Genomic DNA, 7497 nt, shown 5'->3' on the forward strand with positions numbered 1-7497 from the left:
CTTCTTTCCTGGAAGTCCTGGCAGTGTCCATATGTTTTATACCTCTCCCACCGCCCCCTTCCCATGCCCCCCCCCCCCCCAAAGCCCTCGCCCTCTCTCAGATCTCTCGATGTCTCCATGTCTCTCGGTCCCTGCTCTCAAATGTTGTGTTTGTGTCCTTCCCCCTCTCTCCCCATCTTGTCTACCGCTCCCGATGTTATATGTTTTATGTGTCGGTTTGTCTTTCTGTGTGATTAATGTTCGCTCTTTCACGAGCCTCGATCTTGTATACAAAAAAAACAAAAACAAAAAAACAAAAAAAAACTAAGGGAAAACACATTGGGAAAGGGAGGTTAGGAATGTGATGCACGCATCAGATGCAAGGATTTAGAGATACATAGATCAAGACTGTTGATAGTGTGAGTGCACAGGTATCACAAAGATGCAATAAACCTGTTTGCTTGGATTTGAGATCTTGCTGAAACGTGAATGCAAGTTTTAGTTGAAGTTAATAACCTTCCAGGAGTTGAGGTCAGTATATTAGAGCGACGGAGAGAGCTTTATCCAATAGGTGACTAGGGGTATGTCAAGGAGGTTACATGCTCCTCTGAAACTTTTCAAAGAAGCAAGTGAAGACTGCCATGTGTAAACATGACACTGGCAGGTGGAGTAGTGGTTGGACACACCAAGCACAGGAGTATTTTCACAGATCCAGCTCTTTTGTGCACAAATTCATATTTCCCTCGGGACTGAACTCTGGCCAAGAAACTTCACCCGGGGTGGAGCAGAAGACTATACAAGTTGGCAAAATGAGTATAGGGGTTTGGATTTCCATTCTAGACTCAATATGGAGAGAATTCACTTGGTTTCTTTGCAAGGACTTTGCTAAGAAGTGGTTGCTTCCAATGAAATATTTGGCCATTGAGTCGATGCACCGGAACTGCTGCTGCAGTGCTAGGTACTCACACTCGCCTCTGAGCTGTCTAGCATGGGGTTGAATCCCGACCCGGCTATAAACGATCTCATCCTGCTGTTTCACAAGCAGGGTGATTCATCAATTTGTGTGCCATAGCTTGGATGGATGTTAGACTGGGAGTCCTGTCTGCTGACATTAGTTGGTGGACGTTAAAGACCCCAAGATGCCCTTCGTGAAGAGTATAGGTGAGTTATCATCTGCACCTTGGCCAAATTACAAATTCCTGCCTGGACTGTGTGTAGCAAGTACTCTGATTTTCGTGGAGGTTCCTTGACATGGGAGTACACTGCTTGCTATCTCAGAATTTGGTTGCTGTCTGGCCATCAGTTTCTGCACTATAAACAAATTGACCAGATGGTTTGTGCATGTTTCTTATGAACGATTAGAACCCTAATTTATTAATAATAATGTTATGAATTTTGGGGTAGAGTGATAATATATAGATCAGGTAGATCTGTGTATGTATCATGCGCCGACTGTCGTGAAGAAGAATAACCATCTCGATGTACATGACTCGATGTACATTAGCCCAAATGTCGAATTAAGGAGTATCTTCGTCCCCATTATGAGGAATGGGGCATGTTAACTAGCTATAGGGATTATGTTAACTACTACCTTGTTAGTCAAACCTCTGTGATTTATCCATTGTCCCATATGGCACCACACATAAACACTAGTGAGGAATCCCACCATTAATAGCAACACACATAGCACAGGTAGGCCGGGAGCCATGCCCAGAAGGACTCGCTATTGGGCAGGAGTCAACCAACCAAAGGCTAGAGTAAGGAAGGTCTTGTGATTGGGCAAGGCAGGGGCAAGAAGCTGGCCACTGATTGGTGGAAGGAAGGCTGAGGAGGAAGCAGAGCGCCAATTGGCCAGGTACCACCGATGATGTCAGGGGCAAGTAAGAGACAACGGACTGATTGATGGAGAGGACAGCTGATGTCACGAGACGGCCAATAAAAGAACTGGCTGGCCAGCATTTTCCCTTCTCGTTCTGGATCCCTCTTGTGCTGGACCCTCCCTTGTTCTGGACCTTCTCCCTGCACTTGATGTTGCCCCTCACGTTCTTGGCCCTTTCTGATTGACCCTGGACTCTTGCTCGTTGGACGGTGGAGAGACGGTGGAGCGCTGACGATTCTCCTCCCCTGTGTTCACATGCAGGACATCGCGAGCGATCGCGCGGGGACGCGAGGCTTGCCACTGCAGTGTGTGCTGGCCGAGCAGTGCGGAGCGAGAGGTTCCCGCCAACAGAGGCCTGTTTCGCGACAACGACCGGAGGTTCCCGCCAACGCCACGGATGACTTTTGGCGACCCTGACGAGACCCCACAAGCCGCTCGCAGCTAAGTGCACTAAATATAATCACACACCATTCCTTTCCAACGTTATTTTATCCCTCCATCTGTGTTCAAGTCTGGTGTGGGGATCCCAATTTAGGATAGTTATTTGAGCGTCGCGTTTTATTTTGTATTATCGGCATCCATGGCAATAAAGCCTTGTTTATTTTCACTGTACATTTTAACCCGGATTCTCGTGTGAGTTTATTTTCTGCAGGCTTTGAAGACTGCCCGGCGAGATCACGAAAGGTAAAAGCTCCCAGCCTCTTCTTCTTCTCTCTTCTTCCTGCGCGTACATATAACATCCGCTATTGAACAACGCCTCAAATTAACGCTCGATTTGCTATCTGTGACGCTCCCGGTATTAACTGAGAGCAGTCACACGACAATATGTACACAAAATCCACTACTATCCTAGGATGGGTATGGTTTTTGGGTCATTTGGGCGGTAGTCCTCACCAAGTCACCACACTAAGCTCTTACCTTCCATGTATCACTGAGAAAGGACTTCGGTCCATTGTGGCGCTTGCAAGGTCCTTGTGCATGTTTTACGGAATGTGGCTGCCTTGTTACCTCATTTGGATGATGCCCTCACAGGCCTGTGTGTTTTGGACCGACAAATTAACCGATGCTTTCGCTAAAGCTCAGGCAGCCTTTCAGTCACATCGCACAATAACCCTACCTAAAGGGTCGGACCAGTTGTGGATTGTTCCTGACAGATCTACAACGCCCGCCGGCATTGGCGCCACAGTTTACGTGGTATTCAACGGCAAACTCTGCTTGATGGTTTCTTCTGTGCTAAAATGAATAAACACTAGGTGTCCAGGCTATTATCCCCCATGTCCCCTGAACTGTCGCAACCTGCCTCCCCCGGTTGTATCAATTTGGATCCGACCACTGCCCGCACTGGCAACCCCATGTCACTCCTTGTGGACATTTCAATCGATGCCCCAACCAGTGATCATGCTCTTGAAGCTTCAAATGACATTCCCCAGGACTCTAGTGCATCTGTAGCAGCATCATTTTGGCTTTAGCATATAATTTGTAAATATGTTGCATCTCAAGTTTCCTGATCCAATTGCAACCGGAAGTGACAAGCGTGGGAGCGTGAGTTGCTTGGGTGGAAAATAAATGATTGACACGGATCCCGAAGGTCTCGGGCGTCTTCTCCTTATATGCTAAACTTCCTTGCATACACCATCACCATCTCCAGTGCCTCGACGCTCTGTTCGATTGCATAGGCAGCCTGCTTATCTGGCCGGTCGAGTGTTCATAATACAGTCCTGCAATTTGTGTACGGTGTAGGGTTGTGGCATTTTTTGGCACTTTTCCATTGCACAGAACGGTACGGTACGGCACTGTACAGCCTACGGTTCGGTACAGTACAGTAATCCCTTTGTCGTTTTTTCCATCGCACAGCAGAACCGTGAAAATAGGCGGAGTTATCTGAAGTGACGAAAAAAAACCCACCCAAAACGGTCTGCAGTGTTGCTAGCTTCACCCATAGGTCCGGGTTTGGCTCGCTTGGTACCTATACATAGCAGGAACCAAATTTAGCATGGGTACTTAGGTACGGTACGGTTCGCTTGGCAATGGAAAAGCACCGCGTTACAGCACTGCTGATTTTGGTTACAGTACCGTACCGCGGTGGAAAAGCGCCATTACATCTTTTGGGTGACCCTCTTGTGGGCTTCAGACATAACGTATTGTTATGTCGGGTGGGGGTAGTGATATGTAGAGCCAGATAGATCTGTGTAGGTAACGTGCTTCGTCTGTCGCGGTAAGGAATCTGACCTTGTAATAAGTTTCATGTGCAGGCGTTTTGTCGGTTAAGAGTATACCTGTGAGCATACCACGATGTTCGAGTGATAAGTAGCGTAGGGATTAAAGAGTAAAGCCCCTGTATGTCTCACCTGGTCAGCCAAACCTTTGTCCCTTATGGCAATGCACACCAATGTAGACACTTAGTTAGGATCTCCTTAGTGCAACATTAAATGACTCCCTTCCCTGACAGTGACTTCGGAAGGAACAGGCAAAGAAATCAGGCCGGGGCACCGCCGATGATGGTCGCCGCCAATTACACCTCCGACAGGCCTAACCACATCGAGTGCCACACGCTATCACCACGCGACACGCTACGTGCTATCACCACGCTACACGCTACGTGCTATCACCACGCTACATGCTACGAGCTATTGCGATGCTACGGTCCTGTGATTGGTCAGCGCGCTGGGCGCGAACCTCCAGCCAACGAGTGCGAGAGGTGCGAAGCTGGAAGGTTCGGTGGAAGTCGCTGGTTGGTAGCGTGCCAAGGCTGACGTCACCGAAAAGGTTATTTAAGGGAGTGCCGAACGCCATTTTGAGAGAGTGAGTTGGTCTGGAGAGTCGCTTGCGGTTCGTGCCCTTGTTTGCGCGGCTAGCCTTTTTGGACATCTGGGGCTTCGTCTTGCACAGCCCGAGTTGAGTTGAGATATAGCCCGAGTGGAGTTCGCTTGCTTCTTGCACGTTTGCTTCGGGAGAGCTGACTGGGACGTGGCAGGCCGATCGTGTGGAAAGATCGACCTCGCTTGGAGCCGCTAGCCTGCATTGGACGCACGGTGCTTTTCCTGCTGTGGGACCTCGTGGTGCTTGGAGCGGTGCTCGGTGCTTTGGAGCTTGGTGCACGGACCTCGTGAGCAGCGGGAGGCTTGGAGCGGGGCCTGGTGTGGTGGCGCGCGAGCGGGGCCGAGTGGGGCCGTGTTACACTGCAACACGACAAGACCAGATAAGACTGCACTTGATTGCATCCTTGGCATTGATTGCATCAGTAGCTCTACAATATAATACAATTAGTACCGGTACTTGTTTTGTTTAGCTGTTAGGTATTAGTACTCATTCTGTTTAGCTTTAGGTATTATTACTTGTTTTGTTTAGCTTTTAGGTGTTAGTACTTGTTTTGTTTAGCTTTAGGTATTATTACTTGTTTTATTTAGCTTTTAGGTGTTAGTACTTGTTTTGTTTAGCTTTTAAGTGTTAGTACTTGTTTTGTTTAGCTTTAGGTATTATTACTTGTTTTGTTTAGCTTTAGGTATTGTTACTTGTTTTGTTTAGCTTTCAGGTTTTAGGACTTGTTTTGTTTAGCTTTAGGTATTATTACTTGTTTTCTTTAGCTTTTAGGTGTTAGTACTTGTTTTGTTTAACTTTTAGGTGTTGGTACTTGTTTTGTTTAGCTTTAGGTATTATTACTTGTTTTGTTTAGCTTTAGGTATTGTTACTTGTTTTGTTTAGCTTTTAGGTATTAGTACTTGTTTTGTTTAGCTTTAGGTATTATTACTTGTTTTGTTTAGCTTTCGGTATTGTTACCTGTTTTGTTTAGCTTTTAGGTATTAGTACTTTTTTGTTTAGCTGTTAGGTATGAGTAGGCCGACTTGTTTTGTTTAGCTTTAGGTATTATTACTTGTTTTGTTTCGCTTTTGGGTGTTAGTACTTGTTTTGTTTAGCTTTAGGTATTATTACTTGTTTTGTTTAGCTTTTAGGTGTTAGTACTTGTTTTGTTTAGCTTTTAGGTGTTAGTACTTGTTTTGTTTAGCTTGTGGCAGACACGAAAGCTCACTGGCGTGATGGCATCATTCCGCGCACCAAGTGGGCGGCGGCCACGCTCGAGGGGTAGGCGTGGCCTCGGGATATACACCGAGCACGCAGCCCGGAGCGCTCCAGTGCTACAGTGGAGCTCTTGCAATAAAGACTCTTTTAACTTACCGCGTTGTCCGCTTCCTCCTTGCTAAACAAGTAGCGCGCGTAGCACCGCGCTTCATTGGTGATCCTCCGACGTTCTGGTCAGCCGTCGCTGACCACCCGAACACGCCACAGCAATGGCAACCAACGCGGTCACAATCAAACTCCTCGAGTTCTGGGAGGCTCAAGCTGAAGTTTGGTTCCTGCAGGCAGAAGCCCAGTTCCGACTTCGAGGCATCACGGTGGACGAGACCATGTACTGCCACGTGGTCGCCTCCCTCGGGCCCGGCACGGCCGCCCGCGTCGTGTCGGTCCTGAGGAACCCACCGGCCGACGGCAGGTACGAGGCGATCAAGCGTCTCCTCCTCGCCACGTTCGGCCTCACGGTGGATGCACGGGCCGACCGCCTCCTGGTCCTCCCCGAGCTCGGTGACACGCGACCGTCGGTCTGCATGGACCATATGCTGTCGCTGATGGGTGACGAAACCCCGAACGCTCTATTCCGGGCGTTATTTCGACGCCAGCTGCCGGCACGAGTACGCCTCGCGTTGGCCGGTTCTGCGATGACGGAACCCCGAGCTCTCACTGCCGAGGCCGACAAGTTCTTCGCGGCTTTGGACACCCAGGCGAGTTTTGGCGTGGCCGTCGCGCATCCCGAGGCTTATGCACACCTCGTGGCTGATGCTGATGCACACCTCGCGGCCGCCGCCCCGCCCCGCCCACCACCGCCGCCGCGGAGAAAACCACAGCCTCCGCCGCCTCCGCCGCCAACCTGGTGTTTTTTCCACGCCCAGTTCGGCCACGAGGCTCGGCAGTGTCGCCCGCCGTGCTCATTTGGCAGGTCGGGAAACGCCCGGGCCGGCCCTCGGTAGTGGCACTGAGCGCCGGCCGTTCAAACAGCCTACTGTTCATAACGGACACCTTATCCGGGCACCGTTACCTGTGCGACACGGGAGCGCAGGTGAGTGTCGTTCCCGCCGGTACGTCAGACAAGCAAACCGCGGGCCGGGGCCCCGCGCTGCTTGCTGCCAACGGTACGTCCATACGCACATACGGAAAACGCTGCCTCTCTCTGTGGTTCGGAGGGCAGGTTTTCCGGTGGTCGTTCGTCACTGCCGACATGTCCATGGCACTGCTCGGTGCGGACTTCCTGCGCGCTAATGGGCTGTTGGTGGACATAAAGCACAGAAGGCTCGTCCAGGCCGAGACGTTCAGCTCCCTCGCTTGCGCGCTGCCCAGCTCGTTGAGCAGCTCACGGAGCGGCTCATCGAGCGGCTCGCCGAGCGGCTTGCTGAGCGGTTCGGTTCCGACCAGGTTGATCTGTATGCTTCCGGCAGTGGACGAATTCACCCGCCTCCTCGCCGGCTTCCCGGCCCTCACGCGGCCCACCTTCTCGGCGGGGGCCGTCAAGCATGGGGTGGAACACCACATCCCTACCGGTCTACGCCCGGGCACGCCGCCTCGAGCCGACGAAGCTCGCGGTAGCTAAA

The sequence above is a fragment of the Myxine glutinosa genome, chromosome 12 (genome assembly GCF_964187855.1).
Source record: "Myxine glutinosa chromosome 12, kmMyxGlut1.1, whole genome shotgun sequence".
Lineage (NCBI taxonomy): Eukaryota > Metazoa > Chordata > Myxini > Myxiniformes > Myxinidae > Myxine > Myxine glutinosa.